Source organism: Thunnus maccoyii, chromosome 17 (genome assembly GCF_910596095.1).
Source record: "Thunnus maccoyii chromosome 17, fThuMac1.1, whole genome shotgun sequence".
In the NCBI taxonomy this organism is placed as follows: domain Eukaryota; kingdom Metazoa; phylum Chordata; class Actinopteri; order Scombriformes; family Scombridae; genus Thunnus; species Thunnus maccoyii.
Window position 1 is genome coordinate 3,368,882 of NC_056549.1, and position 22,800 is coordinate 3,391,681.

Below are 22,800 nucleotides of genomic sequence, written 5' to 3' on the forward strand. Positions count from 1 at the left end.
AGTGAAAGGATTTACTGTAAGAAGAAAGTAGATCACAGTGTTTTTGACACATTTTTGTGGTTATTTATCATAAGTCCTTCTCCGCATGTTGCATTAAATAATTCTTTGGTTTGTGTGACTTTCTTCTTGAGGCAAAAGCAAACCGTTACCTGTAATTCAAACCCTGCAGCTTTTACAGAAACCCTTCAGAGAGCAACACTATGACTGAAAGGACTGTAAAGGTTTTATGTACTAAGTGTCAGTGCAGGTGAATATTTAACAGCTTTAGTGAAAAACCTTTCAGAACCAGAATATGATAAGCAGCAGGTATTGCTCTGTAATTTATTCACCTTTACATATTAGGTCATCTACAGAGTGCATGACAGACTACAAAATGTTTCCCAATTTAGTATTTTCTACCTGACTGAGTAAACATCTCGCTATGAAGGAAGAGAGCTGCAGAGCTTTCTCCTTGTAGATACTATAACTAAGTCACTGTTTTCTTTATTCTGGATACAAACGATTAAATCGCTCTTAACATCCTAAATGTCTAATTAAACTGTTGATATGGGCGCTGAAGAGAGTCTTTTGAAATATTAACCACTGCTTCATTGTCATAAAGCACCATACTTGTTTGTGGACTGCTGAGAGCTGCACAGTCGGCAGGAAGCTCTGATTGGATATAATCACGGTTGGATTGTGGCCCAGCAGGCCAGCAAACTCTCGAATGTGCAAAAACAGAATACAAACTGATTGGGAGAGTCTTGTTAGTCTAAGTGGTGTCAATACAAACAACAATCCAGCAGCCACTTCTGAGGATACACGTTGTTGTATGTTGAAGGATTTTAAAGCCCTCTGAGAAATATTTGTGATTTTGAGGAATGGACCTGACTATCTTCCCCGAGATAAATGACAGAATCAGTTGTTTTGTTCAGGTGACAGAGACCTTCAGTGGCTGTAGGAATTATGACTTCTGTCCGTTGGGAGCAGAGGAGGAAGCAAAACATTAGCTTCCCACACAGGAGACTGATTCTTGTTTCCTGTTCAATGTGGGTTTCTTTTAGCCACGACTGCTGTCATTTAACTCAAACCACAATGTTTCCCTAAACTTAAACAAGTCATGCCTGAACCTAACAAACCTCAACAATATCAGTGTAAGATCAGAAGATAGATTTATTTTCCCAACAGTTTAACAGTTTTGGAGAGCAGAGACAGGCGTCCTGCTGATAGAGGCATCAAATCAGAAAATGCTTATATGTGTCGTTATAGAAGACAATTACAGACGATGTATTTTGTCGTTTAATTGAAATGAATAAAAATGAGTTGTGATTGTTTTTTTTCCAACATATTGAGCCCTATGAGGAACAGATTTTGTTTGTTTTGCAGATCTGACGCCAGTATTTCGTCTTTAGATCATCATTTTGTGCATGAAAGTGTTGTAGTTTTGTGAAGAGAGAAACAACTTGTTTTAAATGTACCAACTGACAGAAACATCTCCATTGTCGTACTAAACATTAACCATGGGACTGGCTGGATGATATTGTCGGCCAATAATTAGTTTATCACAGATATCTTGTTACTGGCATAATGTGTATGCTGGCCAGTAAGAAACAAGAAATTGCAGTAAGCTACAGAAATACCCAACAGTGTGTTCAGGCAGAAAACAAAACAAATTCATTGACTTTATATGTGATGAAGCTGCCTTTAAAATTTGCAATTTTATTTCTGTAACATTTGTTTGAGGTCATTTAGAAGCAGTTTTTCAATTATGCAATTTATCCACCAGGTTATTTTTCAACAACCTTGCTCAGTACATGTCTTGTTCACACTTCTTTAATGAGCTGTCAGTGTGTAATGTGTTGGCTGAGGCTCGTAGTGATGAACCTACAGAGAATTATCAGCAACTCTGCAGCTCCTCTCGGCTTTAAGGAGCTTTATAGTGAGTTTCAGCTCATTGTTTATCCGTCTGGCTGTAACTTTACTGTTCTGGTTCACTCTCAGTGCTCTCATAGCGTCGTTTTGGGCTGCAGCAGGCAGCTGTTTTCAGAGAAAAAGCTCTAAAAACTCACTGTACACTACCTGCTCAGCACCAAACGGCAAACAGACACAGTTAGCTGTAGACTAGCTGGTGAACATAGTGGAGCATTTAACAGCTAAAGAGCCAAATATTTCCCTCAGGAGTTGGTAGAGAGCAAAAACAGAGCTAAAAGAGAGTGAATATTGGACTTACATTCACCAGGTGGACAGAAACACGACTCCACATGAATGATAATGTTGCTCCGTAACTGCTGGATGTGGAAATAAGCAACTGTTTGCTAACAAGTTCAACATATCAGCTTAAAAGCTGATGATGTATCTGAGTTGTGTTTCTTGTTTCTACCGTCCGCAAGTGGCCAAAAAATCAGTTAATGCAGGTTTAATGATTAAATGTAAGGGATTATTAACATAAAAGAACAAACAAAAATGAACATCAGCACATACGTTGTTATCGGATCCTTCACACTTCAAATATTGATGCTTGTATCGGTCTCCAAAGTCCAGTATCACACAGGCTCTACAAACCATAATTGAATCTGTCAGTGGACCTGAGCTCAGATTTCAGTCATTAGAGGGAGGTGAGTCAGCATCTGATGCTCATGCCAAAAAAAAAAAACCCTCACCTGATTTACACACATAAACTGATGTTGGCAAAGACAAAACAGCCATCCAGTGATTCATACAGTACAACCACATAAACGTAGACTGGGCTGTAAATAGATCGTCTTGCAACATAAAGAACAAATCCATTAGATAATAGAATCCATCTCAGGTAAAAGTACAGCAGCAGGAGGGAGGAAGAAACCTCATTTCACGGGACAACATGAAGAAGAGGACGATGGGACGGGTGTGCTGTGTGAAGTGGGTTTTACGGCTGAACCTGCCGAGGCTGTAACATCAGGTCAAACAGAGTTACAACCTGACAGACACAAGCTGCTCATTTATTATTTACTTTATCAAATTGGTTCTGTGATGGATGGAAACCGGATCCACATCATCCCACAGTAAACCTGCATCATCCTCCCAGTCTGATGAAGTCAGTCCATCTGCCCAAAGTTGTCTAACAAGCTCATTTCTATCTGGTCGCTCTGCTGGCCAGAAGAGCATCAAGTTCATCTCAAACAAAGATGAAACCTTTAAAAAAAATCTTTATTTTTAGTAACTTTGATTCCAATTTTTTTCTGTTAAAAATTCAAAAACACACAATTTTTTTTTAAAGCTTTATCGATCTATTTTTTGGCCACTTGGGGGCAAAATGACTCCAAACAAGCTGACAACAGCAGCACTGCCTTATAAAGTTGTTCTGGGTGAAATGTTAGAAAACAGCTGCCTAGCAGACACAGAGCAGCGTTATCAATCATCGGTAAAAGTCATTCATGTCTAAGTATCGCTTGTTAGCTGTTAGACGTTCCACTTCTTCATGAGTCATTAGTTTTGTCTGTCAGCAACTCTCCAAACTAAGAAAGTGTGACTCAACAGGTGTTGAATCAATTAAATACCTTAAGTTTCTTGAACTTATCATTAGCTGAGTTAACTTATCTTAGTCACGATACAACTTAAGTTCATTTAACTCACATTTTTAAGGCAGCAGGGGAACTTAACTTTGAAAAAGCTCCAAATGTCTTGCAGTGTGAGTTTATCAGAGCTTGTTTGTTGATAACTTCTGTCTGCTGTGGCTTGAAACTGAGCTTCAGCCCACAATCTGAAGTGCAAAACTGAACCAAAACCAGTAAATGTGTCTTAAAACTGAAACAATGAGTTAAAAGAGGCTAAAATGCAGACTGTCTTCCCAAGAAAATGACAGAATCAGTTGTTCTTTAGAGGTAATAGGGTCAACAAAACCACATGACTTTAATGTAAGAGCATCTGCTGTTTGCTTTCTGTGTCCAACCACAAGTCACCATTGTTTTTTATCTTTTTTTAAAATTGACCTTGATTGTCCCCTGATGACGACTGTTACCCCGACCTGATCATTTTAACCCAAACCATGATTTTTCCCTAAACCTAACAAAGTTCTCTTGTGCTTTAACCAAACCAAACCTTAACCATAGTGCTGTCTCACCATGAAACCTACCGTATTCATATTTCAACAGTGATTTGGATCATTTTTGAAGGGCAGAGTGTCGATACGGGCGTCAGATCAGAAAACCAGATATCGTTATACTGTCGTTTAACTTGGAGAACTTATTAAAGAGATGAGTAGAGCTGCAGAGAATAATTCTCTGTGAGTTCATCACTGTGATTGACCCCTTTCACGGTTTCCCAGACATCAGACATTTGATATGGATAATATCAATTAATGGAGCTTTAAAAAACATTTCGGTCATGGATATTCACTCAAGTAGAAAAAGAGTTATATAATTTCATATTCAGCTCCTGTAAGAGAAGTTTTCTTAGTGCTCCTCCTTTTGAATAAATTTCATGCTGAAAGTGTTACACAGTTTAATCCAACTACACATCAACCAAGTGAGCATTAGATTACGTATAATTTTGTGTAAAACATGTCAAAATAACTCATCATATTATGCAGCTGTCCATGATTTATTCATTAAAAGTAGTTCGATGTGTTTTTTTTTTCTTCAAAAGAAGACTTAAAAACTAAAACAAATCCATTTTTTAGAAGAAAATAAACACTGTAACATCCAACATTTTGGTTTGGGGAGCGTGAGTCGGTGTAAGCAGCTGATGTTACAGCATCTGACATGTGTCGTCTACCACTCTATATGTGTCTGTGCTGCGGTCATACATCTTCTCTCTCCTTCATGCTTGTTCGGTCTTCGTAGAGCACATCAGGTTGATGAGCTCTCTCTATTCTGCTCTGCTCCTGTCACTTCTCATCCACAGCAGGATGAGTAAACGTGTCTTCCAGTAAAAGGGGTAAAAAAGTGAGTTTGAAAAAAAAAAGGGACGACATCCATTCGAGTGCTTCCTTTTTCAGGACGTTAAGTGCAGCCTGGAGTGATGACATTGTTTTGCTGCTGGCTTGTTCTTTACAAAATCCACCTTTAGTATGGGAAGATGTCTGACTGGAGCTAATGCTGAACTGAAAAAAGGGGAAATCAACAGTGAATCTTATGTGACAGAAAACAAAGAGAAGCTGCTGCTGCACTGATCTCCGAGCGTTGTTGCACTTCTAACCGCAAAATCTGTTGTCAAAGGAAAAACAGTTGCTCTGATGAATGAAACATTTTACTACTTTTATGAGCTTGTAAGTTCAGTTGGTTGTTGCTGCTTCAGAAAACAACCCCAACAACAAAAAACAACTGATTCATCAAGATGACTCATGAACAGCAGATTTTTCTTTTTTCACTACAGTCACTAAAACTAAATGTGATGTATCTTACATACAGTACATGTTACTGTTAGTTACTGCGGGTTTGGATTCTTTTATTCTTGCTTCCTGTCTTGTCTACAATTATTTCACTTATTTTCTGATCGTTATATTTACCTTGTTTTACTTTTTCCTGTTTTACTTGTTGCTAATGTTGTGTCGACTCCAGGAAGGCTAGTTACCATCCAAAAGAATGAAGAATAAACAGTTGGTGGCGCTAATTCTCCAATCAGGGCCATTAAACCGTCACGGAAGAATGAGACAACAAGATGACATGATTCAAAGAATGTCAGTCAAAGTTCAAACGATGGAAAACCATGTGGAAAACGCAATGGAAGTATGACATTTCTGTTTGTTTCATGTATTAATCTGAGGAACGTTACAGTCTCCTCGTTGCTCCACACTCTTCATGTTTAACTCCCATGCTTCCAATACTTTTTATTGATACACCAACTTTTCCACCTCCATCAATCATACAAATGTTTTTCAGATAGTTTCACGTATTTTTCCACTCAGGTTTTTTAATGCTCAAATTGAAAATATGCAGAAAACAGGTGGATAGAAACACACATATAGAAACAGAAAATATTAGAAGGAAACGGTGTAGCAGTACATAAACTTAGGTATATAAAATTAATTATTTATGGCAGAATTTCTTGTATTATCATTAAGTTAATTCATTAAATTAAATGTCTTAGTAATTACTGTGTTATCTTGTTGGTCACACCTGAGCTATCGGCTGTAATTCTCTTTCCTTCTACATCAGGAAGCAGCACACACACATGCAGAGAGATACAGTAAAATCCTTTCTCAGGTGTTTGATAAGCAACGATGGTTCAAAAGTAACTTAACGGTTTTATTCCTGCTAGAGACTCACAGCGAGAGGGAAGGTCACACCAATTAAACCGAAGCCTCTGCAGGTTCTTAAAATACTGCCAACTCCACTCAGGAGCTCTGAGGGCGAAGGAAGCAGAGAAATTAAGTAAATCTCCAACCTAGAGATCATATATGAACTCATATATGTTATTTCAGCTGCATGTAGTGTGCTTTTCTCTTAATGAAGAGTCAAACTGTCAAGTCAATAAACCTCCCGGTAAACTGAACAGTCATGTCTGCGACTCCAGGGCTTGATTATGTTGAGTGTTTTTCTGATTTTCAATTAGCAGGATATGTAAAAAAAATTACTTGACAAATTTCTATGAGGGAACAAGCAATCTGCGTTTTTTCCTTTATTACAGGAAGTCTTAGCATTCAGAGGTTGCTGCCCCTCGTCTGCCTCTGTGTGTTTGTTCTGGGTGTGTCTGTTTGATGCAGCTGACCTGAGCGTCCAGATTGTGGGCTCAAGCTCAGCAGATCTTGTCTCCTTGCCAAACAAACAGAGGGAGAGAGAGAGAGAGAGAGAGAGAGAAATGGAGGGACAAATGTGCAGTGACAGTTCATGCCAGTTCATCACTGCGTCAAAATTCCTGAAGCAGGAAAAATGTACGCTGCTTATTTTGGTAAAGTGTCTGGATATTTGGGGTTGTAACGCAAATATATTATCTGTATCTGTTTATATGTCTTGTTTTTGTCTTTATGAAGGTTAAAACTCCAGTAAACACGTTGGTCATAATAAAGTTGTTCTTTATTCTTCAAGTATTACTTGAGTTTTATCCCTTCAGACTCCCTTTCTTCTCTCCATGCACCGTGGAAGTAGATGAAGTTGTGCCAGAAATCTGTACTCTGCTTTTGTATTTACACCCAAAGTTGTAAATCATCTGTACAGCTTCATTTCTGTGTTCAGTTGTTATATACCGCCAATTCCTCATAAGCTCGAGTTTGGCTGCCCTCAAAATTCATAACATAAGTCCCTAAAGTTGGTCTGAAGTGTCCATGATAAGTTTTTTTGTTTTTTTTTTAAAGGAGGTTGTACATCCTCCAACATGGCCAACATAAATATATCACTGATTAAACGTATAAGTATTAAACCATCATAGGTTTCTGTTAAACGTTTTGGTGTCTAAAATATATTCAAAACATGTTCTTAGTCATTGTCTCCAAAACAAACACATATGAGCATCTGCTGACACTGTTATTGGCAGGATGGCGGTGTTTGTTGGTTTCTAACAATCTGTTACATTTGATAGAAATTCATAGATTCATAAAAGGCTTTTATGATCTGTTCTCTGTGTTTGGTTAAGTTTAGGGAAAGATCACAGTTAAAAGAAACAACCTTGTCTTCTAGAAATTAGTAAGTTTGCATCAGCGAATACGTTTTGCAGGAAATGTGCTGCGTTTAAATCTGTTTCACGTGTTTCCTTTTACTTTAACCTGCACTCATATGTAACCCCAACCACTTATCTCTGCTACATCTAATCATAATCATAACCTAACCCCAATCGTGGTGTTTGATGCTACAGGAAGGTAACAGACTTTAACACAAGGCCAGATTATATATTCCAGTAACATAATGAGGAAATGTTGTTAATCAACGTACCAGACGAGTCGCAAAGTAAAAAATGTTAATTAATTTTCCACCAAAACAAATTAGCAGCAGTTGGTTAAGGTCATGTTCTTGGTTTAATACAGAAAAAGGTCCACAGTGACCTGAAGCACAAGACACAATGTTTTCATTAATATTTAACCAAAACAACAATCTTTTACTAACCTTGACTAAAGCGCTGCTGTAGCCTGAACCTGGACTCAGGCTGCAAACCTCAGTTCTCTGATTTCTTTTAATACTTCCTTTAAAAAAAACCTCTGCATCTGAAGTGATAACGTTTGCTGCCACAATGTAATTAGGAAAACAATTCATAAATATATGAAGACCATTTCTAGGAGGCAGGGTTGGGATGCAAACAGATGTTCCTGGTGTCAAAATCAAACGTGACGCAACTTCAGCGTTTAGTCCGATTACCACACTTGTCAGGAAAAAGTTTAACTGCCTGAACAAACAACACTGCTGCTGTTTTCCAGCGAGGACAGTCTCAACAAACAAACACACTGGCATCATCAAATTCAAAAAGAATTATGATCTTGAATATTGGCAGAAGATATCTACCGGTAGCTTCTTTTAAAGCCAACTGGCGTCAGGCATGAAAAGCTCTTATCAGTCAAACCTTCGCTGTGTAGCTTCATCTATTGAAGTGGGCGAATGTTTGGTCAGACAGCTGCTGTCTTCTCCCAGCTGCAGTTACAGATAACAGGCAGAAATGAAACAGTTTAAATAAATACTGTGTTGTTTGTTAAGACAAATGTGGTAAACAGCCTGCTTATGCACAACAAACCAGCTCCATTTCCTGTTTTCAGACTCCACTGAAAGACTATTGACACTTAAAGTATGTTAGAGCATAATAAGTTCATTATTATCAGCAGGTAAACTGGGAGAAACTGGTTAACGACAGGTTATCTGTTATGAATTTCGATTATATCTAATGAAATAAAAATTAATAAACAACTTTCAGTTAATTTAAATCCATTTCCTGTTAACTGATTCCCAATACAGCATATAATGCATTTGCTGTTGTAATTATACTGCTTGCGTTGGGGAAAAAAAGAAGCCAAATTATAGGGTGCTTAGAAACTATTCATCATTTATTATACATGATGATGTGGAGAAGAAGGGGGATTATAATTCAGTAGATTTAGATTAATGTTCCGAGTTAGACTGCTTCCTTTTACTAGTGATTAGCGATTTCCTCTAAAGATAAAAAATAAAAATAGATTTGAGATGTTTTGAGTGAGATACGGTAAGCTCAATATTTATTTTCATGTATTTTTCCGCAGCCAGTGTTGGCACAATTTTCTCAGGAGTCCCAGTAATTCTGGAGGGGTCTGTGTGTTACATAATAATGCTAATGCAGAGTAAATCCACAGAGAGCTCACTGACTGGGGCTGCACTGTACTGTACTGTATATGTTAATGTGGTCTAAATATCAGCAAATATTCACGCTCGATAGAAGAAGCATTTGAAAGGCAAATTGAAAGGCAAAGGAGTCATGAATTAAAGCTAATTTAGAAAATGTCTTTTTTTTTTTACATTAGGTTTAAAACCAAGAAGGATTAATGAACAAGTTAATAGTAAATACACTACAATTAATTGATTTCACCAGGCCTGCAACTAATGATTAATTCATAATTGATCTGATCTGATTAGTCCGATAATGCTCACAATTTCCCAGAGCTTAAATTAGCATCTTAAAACTGCTTATTTTGTCTGACCAGCAGCTCAAAATCAAAGGATACTAAATGTAAAATAATACAAAACAGAGAAAAGCAGCAAATCCTGACATTTAAGAAGCTGGAACCAGTTGACGTATGAAAGATTTGTTTTATAAATGATGAATGAATGAAATGAATTGATCTACTTACAAGTATTATGTGTGTATCTAAAGCCTGATATATCTGATTCCTCTGCACCGTAGACCTCCGTTGTTGTCTAGAAACTATTAAAAACACGTCAATGAATCACACCGCTGCGCTGGGTGACATGTTACTTCATTATGAAGATTACGGTCACTGTGGTTTGTTGAGAAATGGCCACAAAGACTAATAACAGTTTTGAGTCTCTGGAGAGTAGTTCTGTGTAAAGCAGAGGCCACTGAGCATGTGCAGGAATGTGGTTCGGTTACTACTTTTATTAATCTTCATAAGTAGATTCATTCATTGTTGGTTTGTCTCTGCACATGAGATTTGTTGACAATAAGAAAAATATATAAAATCACCAGACACATGAAAATTGTTGTTGATTTTAAATGAATCAAATAATTGTTAGTTTACTAAACATAGTGCTGAAATTGTTTAGCAGACAGAAAATCGATTATCAACTATTTCAGTCAATCATTTTCAGTTATTTCTCAGATGTGATGCGTATTTTCAGCTTCTCAGATGTGAGAATTTGAAGCTTTTCTTTGCTCTTTGAGAACAGTGCAGCGCTGCAGGACACAACCTGAGGAAAGGCATCAGATGTGCTGAAACCGCATACAGGAAAAAAGACAGGAACACCTGCAGGGATCCAACACGTATGTGGCAGGACATCCAGCACATCACCAACCCACCTACAGGCGACAGCACCTCACTGACAGAGGAACTTAACTACTTCTTTGCTTTAAGACAAAAGGACAATGTCGCCACACCTCCACCACCTACTACCAATCACATACTTACCATACAGACACAGGAGGTAAAGCGAACTCTCAGCACTGTGAATGTTAAGAGTTACGAGTTCTGGCCCATCAGCTTGTGTAGGTGTTTCCAAACATCTTCAACCTGCTCCAGGCTCCTGTACCTGCCTGTCTGAAATCAGCCATAATCATCCCAGCACCCAAACACCAGCTGTCTGATTGACTATAGACCAGTGGCACTCACACTCATCACAGCAAAGTGCTTTGAAGATTGGTTCTAAATCACATCAAATCCACCCTGAACTGGACCAGCATACACAGCAAACAGATCCACAGAGGAGGCCATCACCACTGCTCTCCACACTGCACTGACCCACCTTGAGCAGAAAGGGACATGTGTGAGGATGCTTTTTATAGAGTACAGCTCTGCATTCAACACTGCTGTCCTCAGCAAGTTGGTCACCAAACTGCTCGACCTAGGTCTCAGTAACTCCCTGTGCATGTGGATCAAGGACTTCCGATCCAACTGCTCGCAGACAGTCATACTCGGTCCCCACCTCTCCAGATGACACAACAGTGGTGGGACTGATCTCAAACGGAGGACGAGACAGACTACAGAGACGAAGTCTGCAAACTGGCAGGATGATGTATAGAAAACAATTAATCACTAAACATTAAAAAAAACAGAGAACTCATTAGGAGACACAGCGAGGACCTCTCTCCTCTAAAGATTAAGAAGAAGAAGAAGTGGAGAGGGTTTCCAGCTTCAAGTTTCTAGGAACCCACATCACAGAGGACGTCACATGGACAATCAACTCCACTGTTCTGGTCAAAAAGGCTCAACAGCACCTCTACTTTCTAAAGACACTTAGGAAAACCAACCTGTCTGTGAAGCTGCTCGTGTCCTTCTACCACGGCTCTACAGACAGTGCACAGTATTGCATTGATAACTGTTCAGCAGCAGACAGGAGAGTTCTCCAGAGAGTCATAAACACAGCTCAGAAAATAACTGGACCCCCCCCCCCCCCGCCCTCTCTGCAAGACACCTTCAGATCACGCTGCCTCTGCAGAGCCAGCAGCGTCCTGAAGGATGCAACTCACCCCTATCATCATCTCTTCTCTCTGCTGCCACATGGAAGGAGCTACAGGGTCTTAAAGACTCGCACTTCCAGGCTCGAAAACAGCTTTTATCCCCAAAACCACCACTGAACTGAACTCCCCTACCACAGGGGAGTCCACACCACAGGACTAACAACTGGAATAATGTTTCCATACAATGAAGAAATGTGCAATAACATCTGCAAATATCTGTATATATAGTGTGCATTAATATTTTTATAAGGTGCAAAAGGATTTGGTACAATGTACAACAGTAGCTCCTTTTTTAATTTATTGCTTTATTATAATTTTATCTGTATGGGCAGGTGCACATATGGATGTATGTGTGTGTGTGTGTAATGATAAATGAACTGTTTTAGGAGCTGTACAGTTGTACGACAATGTGCAATCAGGATTCTAAACTGATGGTCTGATAAACAACTTGAATACCTTCGACTGTGGGAAATTATAATGGGCCGAGTACTAGATAATGAAAAAAAAAAGTTAGTCCTAGCTCAACATGAAAGCATAAATAAAGTATGTGATTATCCAAAATTATTGAGGAAGCTCATAAATGAAAAATGAGAGGGTCAAAAACTGGTAAAAAAACAAACATGTAAAATCAAAAGCACAAAAAGACTAAAACTACACAGTGTTATGTGTACATCAGTATTAAACTATTTATAACACATCACACATTTACATAACACATTATATATTTACAGTGTTTTGTGGCGCATTCATTGACTCTCAAACAGCCGCCTGTGAGCATCTTGGAAGAAAAAAAAAGAGAGAGAGAGAGCGAGAGAGAAAGATGGAGAAGTGTGTTTCTGTCTCGGCACAAACACACACCAACACGCAGACGCACAACAAAAGGGAGCCCATCTGGAGGAGAGGGCAGAGCAGATAGCACGGCAGTCGGACATGTTGCCGTGGCAACGTAACGAGGGTGGGATGTGGCGGCAAGGAGGCGAGGAGGGAGGGAGGGAGGGAGGCAGGGGGAAGGAAGAAGAGGGGTGGGGGTGGGGGGGGGAGCAGGACGAAGCACATTGCATCATGCAACTGGCTGCTGGTAAGGAAAATGTTGCTTCTTTAAGATTCAAAGAGGATAAAAAAAAGAAGGTGAAAAATAAACAGCAGGGAAGAGATTTTAAAGGCTTTTGGTTAATTTCTTGTAACTTGTAATTAAAACAAATGTGTAAATACTGGTGATTCTGTGATGATTGGGTTCATTTTTAAACAAAAAGATTAATTATCTCGGCGTGGCTTGAACGCTCCGGCTGCTGTGAGATTATTTCAACTGCCCTGCCAATATTTTCTCTGGTGAACAATGATGGAGTGACTGAATTGAGAGAGAGAGAGGGAGGGGAGAGATAAGGGGGAAGGGGAGGATGATGATGTTGTTAAAAAGAGAGAAGGGGGGGGCGGGGAGGGTAAAGAAAACAAAAGTGAGGGGTGGGGAGGCCAGAGGGGACACAAAGAGACAGAGGAGGAGGAGGAGGAGGAGGAGGAGAGGGAAACCAAACCAGCCAGAAGAGGACAGCTTACGTGCTCCGCTTTTATAAATGATATTGATGCTCTTTATGAATCTATGTTGAGTCATTTGTGCCATAAAACAAGAAACACTTTGGCTGAAGTTTTCCTTCTACTTTCTGTAAATCCTTTTTTTAAAAGTGAAAGCGTTTTTTAAGGTCTGAGAAAAGGTCAAGGTGTCAATTAAAAAGGTCTTAATGTCATTTTAACACGAAAGGTGTTAATTTACAACCCAGTCGCCAGAATAAAACGTTGGCATTGAACGTTTCTGCAAACCACAGAAACGTTGAATATCTACGTTTCAACATGTGAATTACATATCATATCAACATGTTTTATGGTGTGACAACGCTGTGGTTAAGGTCTGGTTAGGTTTAGGCACAAAGACCACTTGGTTAGGGTCAGATCATGGTTTGGGTTAAAATAAAAATAGAAAATAAAATGAAAATGGCCGATGTCTCACTAAAAAAAGACATTTTTCTCACCAGAAAAACGGCTGCAAATGTCCTGACGTCTCGCTTAAAAACACCCGCTTTTGTCGGTTGAAACAGGAAGTGGACATTGGTTTCGGTTTCGAGGTGGTCTCGAACCGTGTTCTCTGCTGATTTCCAACTCGCTGCCAAGAAACTTACTAACCATCCACCTGCCCCTCCTCCTCCTATATAGGAAGGATCAACTCATATAGATCACATGTGAACTATGTCACTTTAGAAATGTTGAGATGATACGTTTTGTTGAAATGTTAATATGCTACGTATTTCACGTGTTGAAACGTAGATATTCAATGTTTCTGTGGTTTGCAGAAATGTACAGTACCAACGTTTTATTCTGGCGACCAGGCTGTAATTAAACTCTTAAATGTTCAAACATAAAAATGATCCTGCACACTGTCCAGTTTGTTCTGTTTGCATTAAGAGCATTTTATTACCAGACTGACGATGTTTTGATCCCACAAGTATCGACAAACAAAAGCTGACTGGTTGAAATTTGAGCTGATAGTTGGTGGAAAAGTCAGGAGAACATCAAAGTCATGTGGATTCATCATCTGGGGACCATCAATGACCGTCTGTGCTAAGTTTCATATCAGTTCATCCAGTATTTGTCCAGAGATACTTTTCTCTGGACCAAAGTGTTGGACCAACAAACTAACAAACATTACCATCTGTATATTTATGCCACTAGTGGGTTTTTTCACACTGTGACCAGAAACTGTGAAAGCACAAATCTGTATCATAAGTGGTGTGAAGTTACAGCCTCATGCTACCTTACATATGAAAGATCCCAAAGAGATCCACACAGTGGGACAGTATTTTATGGATTTTAAATGTACTATCTGCAGATACCCTGAGTTAATGTATCAGAATCGGTGTCGAGAGAGAAAAAGTCAGCTTGGTACATGTCTTCTAAAACTTTTGGATACAAAACGTGCTGGGCCACAATGTGCATTTTGTACCCAATTCAAAAACAGACCTGCAGGAAACCCATGACATGTATAAATTAATGTTTAAAAAAGAGACCCAATCCGAAAAGGACCCGAGAAAAGTTAGACCTGATCCAATAAGATCTGAGGATAGTAAAAAAAAAACAAAAAAAACAGGCCCAATCAGAGAGAAAAACCAACACAGCAGCATGATGCTCCAACAATTAACTCACAGCTGTTGTTGAAAAGAGCAGCAATACATGTAATTTTTCTCTGCACTTTGCTGTCTGCTTAAAAAAATCATATTTTCCTCTTGGGATGATGATGACACACCACATAATCAGAGCTGATTGAGGATCCGCTTTGATCCACTCGCATATTAGACAAACTGTACCCGACTGAGAATAAATATAATTTGGATCCGGCTCGATTTGGGTCTCGAATACAAGACACCGGGTCCTGAAGACCTCTAGAGTGTTTATGTAACTGTGACATCAGCCTTATATTACAGCTGGGACTGACGCAGTTCCTGACTCTGAAGTGCAGAGAAAGCAGCTACTAGGTTTTACTTTAATTATCTAATTAAGGCCGAACCTCATTATCCTGCTTTTTGTTAAAAGCACAGTAGAAGAACTCTGATTAGCAGTCAAGTAATAGGCTCACATGTTTGACTTTCCTATCAGCACATGAGCACAACATTAAGAGGTTTGGCCACAAGAAAAACTGTCTAATGGAAATCCCAGATACTCTAATTCTCTCTTTGTGATTAAGACGTTGAGACACTAACGACCGCAGCTGTAAATGCAGGTTAGAGACGTGGAGCTGGCTGATGAGTCTACTGACTGTCAGCAGCTGTGCAGCAGGTTCACTGTCACACATTGAAGACGGTTCATTCATTACTTTGAGTGGCAGGTAGTTGATCTGAGGTCAGATGGTGTCAGGCCATGACAAATCACCTTAACCAGGTGATTCACGTCTCTGACCTCCGGAAGAAGAGAGCTACACAACGCAGGAGGTTTCTCAAGTCCACTACGAACATGTTGAAACAAAAGAAAAAGTACAAGTTTAAATAAAAAAGAACACAAAAAAATCTGTGCATAAAAGAAGAATAAGAAGCCGTATGCCTGTAGATGTGTCATAATTATGTCATAATGTACTTGATTAAAAGATTCTTTATGTTTTTGGAAATGTATGAAGTAGGGCTGTGACTAACGATTATTTGGCCTATAAAATGTCAGAAAATGGTGAAAAATGACGATCACCGTTTCCCAAAACCCAAGATGCAACCTAAAATGTCTTGTTTTGTCCCGACCAGCAGACCACAACCAAAAGATATTCAGTTTACTGTCACAGAGGACTAAAGAAACCAGAAAATATTCACATTTGAGAAGCTGGAACAAGAGGGTTTTAGTTCTTTTTTTCTTAAAAAAATGACTCAAAACAAAGCTATTAATTTTCTGTCAATCCACTTATCATTGCAGCTCCAATATGAACCTTGACCTTCTAAAATCCTTTAGAGACTAATTTAATTAAAAAAAAAAAAAAACTTATGCTCCCAAATAAAATATAAAATGTGAATAAAAAAACAATAAACACATGTACCTTATAAATGTTCAGCTGGGTTTTCCTTCTCTGCCTTGATAGTCAATTTGTTTTTTGACCTTATAAACTGTTGGCATTTTGCTGCCTTTTTCATGTAAAAACAACAGCATTTAAAATGGCAACATTTCTTATTTTCTTACACATTAAATTCTGTTTTAAACAGTTTTCAAACTTGTCTTGAGAAGAACAATCCCAAAAAAAAGAGACTTGAAGACTTAAATCCTTCTACAACATTGTAATCCTGGAGGATTATGACTGGATGTGTTTGAGTCTCATCCTGCTCTCTGTCTCCTCTGTTCTCCTAGACTCTACGACTCCTCAGACAATATACTGTAGTCCACATCACAAACAAGCAATGAGGCAGCACATTAAGAGCCAGACTGTAGAGAGGGTCAACTTAAGGACACAAGGCTCTCTTGTGTCAGCTTCCAAGTCTCAGTTTTCAGTGTTTTAAATAGAAATCATTGAACAAAGCAAAAAAACAATAGGAAAGCCTTTTTTTTCCCCTCATGGCGGTGGAGAAAAAAAGAGTAATGTGAGCCGCTCAGTCGGTCTGTCCAACACAAGAACAAAATACTAAATCTTGACAACTCCTCAGCAAAATGCAGAAATTGGCAAAGTTATTTATGTTGTTGTTTGCATTTTTCCTCGTCTTATTATTCCCCTGAGAATGACTCCAATTATTTTGGAGACGTCTGGACTTTGTGTTTCTGTTATGTCAAAATTTCCACAGGATTAACACTCTTGGTCTGTGCAAAATATTTCAAAAACACTGTATCTGATATCCATGAAACTTGCTATTCATGAATATTCATGGTCCCCAGATGAGGCATCATGATGTTTGAAGTATTTGTGACTCCCTGAATTTTGCTCCACAATCAAACAAAAAAATATTTCCAGATTTAATAGTTTATCAAAATTTATCAAGATCTGATTGCCATTAAAATTTGTCAACTACGTTCATGCTCCCCAGAGGATGACCCGTTTCTGTTTCTAAGAGCTTTTCTTTAGCACCAAAATGTCATCTTCATACACAAGATATCTTTTCACATAATAGAGAGAAGAGAACATATTCATGCTATCATGGTGATGAACCCTTCATAGCTTGCACCACCCTCAGGACAAATGTAACATTTTTAGATGCCTCGCTACTGTCGTTATGTTGTTTATTCTCATCAGCGGTTGCAGATACTGGGACATGACCTGTGGAGTATGACGCTTCACATATAAACCACCACTGTTCGAATCCGACTGGGGACTTTTGTTGTATGTAATTCCCACATATCATGTCTGCCTCTTGACACTATACCTTCAAAGTACTGTTACTCCAAAAGAAGATCTAAAAAAAGCTGCGTTTTCTGGGTTGTAATAAACATTGAAGCTGCTAGGGGCCGCCAGCAGGGATCCACACTTATAGTCTTACATCTGCTGTGATCTGTGCAGCATACTGTGCTACAAAATTGGATCCCAAGGCATGTGGCCTACATGCTATTTGTATTTGGTTGCTCAAAACCAACATTGTCAAGGTTGCCATGACAAAGACTATATGACAATTGAGGCAGTTTGCCTGAACAGCATTAACACGGAGAACGACATACAATAATGAAAAGAAAGACAAGCTGATGACTCAATGCACTCACAACTGGAGGTAAATGCAGACACAAAAAAAGGATTTTGACTCCTTACACCACAAAAAGAGCAATGGAAGAACATCAATATGTCCTATTTTAGGATGTTTAAGCCTGATTTCCCCCTTTTTGAGGATAAATAATATTGTTAAGTGCTATATGACATATTACACACATATTTCAATATCCCAAATCTCTCTTAAGAGATACAGTAACTAGGTGGCTTTATTTATTTCAAGGATCTTAAAACTATGAAAGACAAGAACAAAAACTGTAATAATCTTGTACTAAAATCTAAAATCTAATTATAGCAGATCACTGCACCAGCAAATAAATTATGTTTAAACTTTTGGCAGTTTTTTTTGGGGGTTGACAATAGCAAAATTCCTCCAGATTACAAGTGATTTAGCTAGCTTAAAAGCGGATTTTTTGCAGTGTAATCGCTATTGTTACTTTGCACATTGCTGTCAGCTCACATTGACATCAGATAATATGGGACTGAGAGATGGAAATGTTTGGAGACAAAAGGAAACAAGGACAGCGGCAGATATAACATTGCTGATGCACATGGAAGTTAAGCGAGTGATGTGTTCAGTGTAAACCGGCCATCAAACTACATCAAACCCTCATGCAGAAGGAACTGTGTACGGCTGCCCAACAGATGAATGTGACTCAGTCGCTTTAAACAACTTACTGGTTTTCAGATTCATAAGAATCAAATGACTCACTGAGGCTGTTTAACAATATTCAGATCTTGGTATTTGGGAGTGGGGAATGACTCAGGCTCAGCTCTACTACTCTCCCATACTGTACAGAGGCTGAAGCATGAATATTCAATATATTTATTTATCATAGTTTATTTAAAAGGGCTAATAGAGTTGAACATTGTTACATATAAGGAGTATGGCACAGATGCTGATATAGAGGTATTTTTACAATTCGCATACTTGATTCCTCAATATAATGTCCCATATTTTTCTTGATATTGTTAAAGTATAAGGCTGTTGATATTCTATATTCTTGTTACTGACAAAAAAATCCTGTTAAATGATCAAAACCAACAGTGTGTTAGTCCATCTCAGTACTTCTGAACCTCACTCTCATGTTTTTAAAGGCTTGGTGATTATCTAAAACAGCTGGGCACTGTAACTTTTAGTAAATGTTTCTTAAACAGGAGTAAATAGAGTAAATTATTGGGGACTATTTTCAGTGGATTAATACACATTGGTGCTGTAGTGAGTATTTCTAGCAGCAGGATGGTGTGTGTGAGATGAAATAAACTGGCTGTGTGTGTTTATGGTAATGAAAGAACATGTTGCCCAGTGCAACGGTGTGACATTGATGTATTTTTAATAGTTTTTGGCCACCAACAGAGGTCTACAGACACAGATGAATAAGATATATCAGGCCTGTTAATGTATTAAACAAACAAAACAAAACAGCGGCACTCACTGATCCATCTTCTTATGTTTTTTTGTTGTGGACAGAAACGACAGAAACTGACTCGTTTCAGCCTGAAGCCATCATCAGCGTAAAAAAAACAAAAGAAATGACAATATGTATAGACAAACAGGTGAGATTGAAAAGCCAATCAGCGACGAGAATACATAATTATATAATAGGATCCATCTGTGAAAGGACAACCCCAATGTAGCCTCTTCAAATGAAAGAGGTGTGACCTCAGCAATCAATGGAAATGATAACTGGTGTCATGAGCCAAAGGGCATCACATATATAGGACTGAACGCCCCGGACAAGAAACACACAGCAAGAGACAATATAAAGAGTTAGTTGTTAGTATATTAATTGATTGTTAGTTTTGGTCTTTTCATTGAATTTGTTGACAATAAGAGGAATATAGAATATCACCAGACTTAAATTTGTTTTCCCATCTTTGCATCCTGAGGAAAATAAGGCTGAATTTATTACAACATCCCTGATTATTTTAGCAAGGCATTATGCATTTTATTTATCAAATCAAATTAAGTCAAATCAAATCAAATCAAATCAAATCCCCCTATTACACTTCTTCTTTTGGTTTTGCTGCACCAACTGATGAGCAGCCATTCATGTGAGCAGTTGCACAGCTGAGAATGACTCAGGGCTCAGCTAATAGCTCCTATCAATAATTCAAGCTCTAATCTGTGTCAGGAGAGCCGTCAGAAATGTGTTATATATGGACTCACTCCTCACAGCGATGCTCTGGCTTGTGTCTACTGCCGTTCACTCAGTCGGAAAAAGGAAAAGAATTTTGCCCTTACAGTACCAACATACTGTACCACCTCAACTCTGTACCAATGACACTGAAGAAAGCTAATGTTTAGAAAAAGTGGATTAGGTTAAAAATATCAAAACATAATGCTTATGTAGAAGTATGACATGTATCTAAATGTTGCTAAGACTTAAGAAAAGGACAAATTAACTGAAGAAATCAAATTGCTCACACTGATTCACATGTTACTGTTACTGAGTTCTCAGTAACTGGTCTGTTTTATAAAACTAACACTTTAAAATTCATTTCATTGTTTAACCTGTGATAACAGCCAAATCAGTCAAAACACACTCTTGTCTAAAGCACTGGAGAGAAAATTGTCTACACACAGCTTCTGTCTTTTTTTAGACAATAACAACATCCTGGAGAAATCCCAATAAAGCTTCAGGGCTCGTCACAGCACAGAATCTGCTGTTTTCAAAGTCTCAAAGTGCCATTTTAATTCTTTTAGACCTTAGCGTGACTTTTGATACGCTTGATCATTGCAATGCCCTCCAGTGGTTTCCTCCTATTTAGCAAACAGGACTTTCTCTGTTAAGATTGAGAGCCTCTCTTCCTCTACTGCCCCGTCACTTGTGGAGTACCTCAAGGTTCCATTTTGGGGCCCATTTATTTGCTTTGTATATGCTCTCTTCAGACTCCATCTTCCGCTATCTTCTTCTATCTTCTCCTATCTTCTCCTTTCACTGTTATGCCAGGGACACTAAAATATACCTTCCATTGAATCTGGGGGATTCCAACTCCATCACATTGATCCTGGAGGCCGTTATCCATCCATAACGGCCTCCAGGATGTGAAATGCTGGATGGCAAAAAACTGTCTCCTGTTGAATGATAACAGAAGTGATTGTTTTTGTCACCCCCCCCCCCCCCCAACACTACTTAGGGTCATTGACATCATACCTTCATACCCATGCCAGGAATCTTAGTGTCATCTTTGACTTGGCACTGAAATTTGACAAACGGATCAACTCTGTGGCGAAAGGTTCCTATTTTCAGCTGAGGAACATTGCTAAACTAAAGTCCACCCTCTCTCTCAACAATATGAAGGCTGTTACCACTGCATTAATCTCCTCAAGGCTGTATTATTATAACTCACTGTACCTGGGTGTTGGCCAGTCCTCTTTTTCTCGCCTGCAGCTGGTACAGAACGCTGCAGCAAGACTCCTGACTGGTACCAGAAAAAGAGACAGCATTACACTGGCACTAGCATCCCTCCACTGGATACTTGTCAAATACAGGACTGAACTGTACAAATCAGAGCTTCTCTGCCCCTTTTCATATTTTGATATTGCCTTGTATTTTATCATTGCCATATGTTGTTGTTATTTGTGCCTTTTTAATACCGATGCCTTTCACTAGACACTATGATAAACACCAACACCAACTTACATTAAAAGCAACTAGCTGCCTTATATATCCTCCCAGCTGCAGGTAATTAGGCTGAGAAGACCACTTACGTGGGACCACAACCATATGAAATAATAAAGAATTAATATTTACATAAATACAAATTCCTATAGATAAGCCAATAACACATACACTCAAATAATCACATAAATCAGCATTGTTTGCCTCTACTCCCCTCACTCATCTTAATGCTTTGCTCCAGGAGCTCTTAAGCAGGTGCTTGCGCTGCCTCACCCTTTAGCCTCACCCTTTAGCCTCCAGCCTCTGCTGAGGACCAACCATAAAGAGGTGAGTACTGCCATTGTTTGAATTGGCTGTTGGAGTTAGCTTGATAACTACAGATGAAACAGAGTAGAAAAACACACACTGATTGAGGTTTCTTTTCTTTCTTTTTTTTATACAGGCAGGATGGCCAGTCCCCCTGTGTTTCCTCAATCACCCTCTGGAGCTTCCACAGCAAAGAAAGTTACCAATTGTTACCAACTAATTGAATAAAAATCACTGTGTGCGACTACCAGTTTAACCTACTGTTTTTTTTATCAATCATCCCCACATAAATCCTAATGAACCATTTAAGCTAAATGAACCGCTGGTCTCCATTACATAATCAAATATGGCATCCATGACAGTTTTCTTTCAACTACAGCAAGACACAGAAGTTTCTTTTGTCCTTCTCTGCTTCCTTTTGTTTCACCTTAGGATTTAAGGTGAGTTATTAAACTATAACACTGTTTCTACACCTGATTTCCACTAAAAAGAAAGTATTACAGATAGTAAAAGGTTGGTTAAACCCCCACATTACCCAAAATACAGAGGACATGAGCTCAATATCGGCTTTTGGTACTTGAAAGTTTTCAATACTCTGTGCTATTGGCACATTCAAGTTGGTACAAAATAAATATCATGATTTGATAACCAGCCTTACTGTTAAACATTTATACAACAATTTACCACCAGTCAGTTTCTGATGAAATTCTTGTGAGTATAATATTTGTACTTGCTGATGGAAGCAATTTAAAATTGATGGAAATACAAAAAAATCTGCTGAATTATAATTAAATTACTTTAAAGCTAAGGAATGTAATCCCCTGCTGTTATTTTCTCAGCTCTAATACACAAATATTGGAGATAAATTCAATATAAATTCAAAGGATGCTTCTCTAACAGTTTGGCATCCATCACAAGCACATCAGAAAATCTTTTAGACCATGCTGCCTCTTACTCAACACTTCCCTCTAGAAACACTTCCCCTTAGATTTCACTTTGACTAATGGAGCCCAACACAAATTGGCAGATGATTCACAAGGATGTTGAGAAAGCAATAACAGCCCCCCGCCACACACATACACACAGTAACAGGCAAGACATTTCCTTTTATGTTTGGCTGTT

General features: G+C 38.6%; 1 protein-coding gene across 2 annotated transcripts in view; it reads right to left on the bottom strand.

Annotated features, from left to right (window-relative positions):
• The window catches only part of clvs2 (clavesin 2), a 39,742-nt gene that overhangs the window by 11,347 nt on the left and 5,595 nt on the right, over positions 1–22,800 (bottom strand). The window lies entirely within an intron of this gene.